Raw genomic sequence first — 1,198 nt, forward strand, 5'->3', positions numbered from 1 at the left:
AGCTCGCTGCAAGAGCGAAACGAAAATTTGCCTGCCCAGGGAACCATATCAGCCATTCATGCGCGAAAGGACGTGTATTTGAACGCCAAGGATGAAGACTTGCAAGCAAGACGATCGCACCATGTCGCTATTCCTGAGCTGGATACTGCACTTGCAAACTGGGTGCTACACTGCCAGGCCCGCCGCATCATGATTGACGGTAATTTAGTAAAAGCTAAGGCCATACGTCTGCAGGACAAAATGGGTTTGTGCGAGAAAGACAAACTTGCATTTTCAAATGGCTGGCTTGCCTCATTTCAGAATCGCCATGGCTTCAAGAGTTTTACTACTTTTGGCGAAGTGGATCTGTCGACACTGCATCACTTCCAGAACAGCTAGCGAGAATCCGCTCCGTGGTGAAGGACTTTGCGCTAGCAGACATTTACAACTTTGATGAAACTGGTCTATTTTACAACTTGTGCCCCGACCAAAATATTGCTCGTGAGCACATTGAAGGCAGCAAAAAGAGTAAGACGAGAATCACACTTGTTCATACGTGTAATGCAGACTGATCTGACATGCGCGAACCATTGTTCATTGGGCATGCGAACAAGCCGAGGTGCTTCAAGAAGAAAAGCGGCACTGAGCTTGGTTTCAGCTACAAGAACAACAAAAAAGCGTGGATGGCAGGATTGCTGTTCCGGGACTGGCTGCGGGAATTTGGTTCAGACATGCAGCGTCAGAAGCGCAACGTTGTGTTGCTCATGGATAATGCTTCGTCGCATAATGTCACGGACTTGGAGCTGCAGAATGTGACCGTCCACGTCCTACCCCCTAACACTACGTCCAAGCTGCAGCCCTTAGACGCTGGTATTATAGCGGCATTGAAACGGGGGTACCGGCACCGTAAGCTACAGCACGCACTAGATCTGGAGGAATCGGAGCAAAGTTGTAATATTTACACGGTTGGTCAACTGTGTGCTATGAGATGGGTAAAATCGTGCTGGAAGGACATCGACAGCGAGATTGTTCTTAACTGCTTTAAACACACTGGTATAGCATTTAGTCCTTCGTCATCCCGCCGCTCGAAGAAGGAGATCGACACAATGTTGCGTGGTGAGATGCAAGAATGCTTGTGTGGTGAAGCGCCAGTTGGCTTTTGCGAATAAGAAAACTGATTGATGGGAAGCGACCCGATCTAGCCCTGAGACTCATGGTC

Source organism: Phytophthora parasitica (assembly GCF_000247585.1).
Source record: "Phytophthora parasitica INRA-310 unplaced genomic scaffold supercont2.9, whole genome shotgun sequence".
Lineage (NCBI taxonomy): Eukaryota > Oomycota > Peronosporomycetes > Peronosporales > Peronosporaceae > Phytophthora > Phytophthora nicotianae.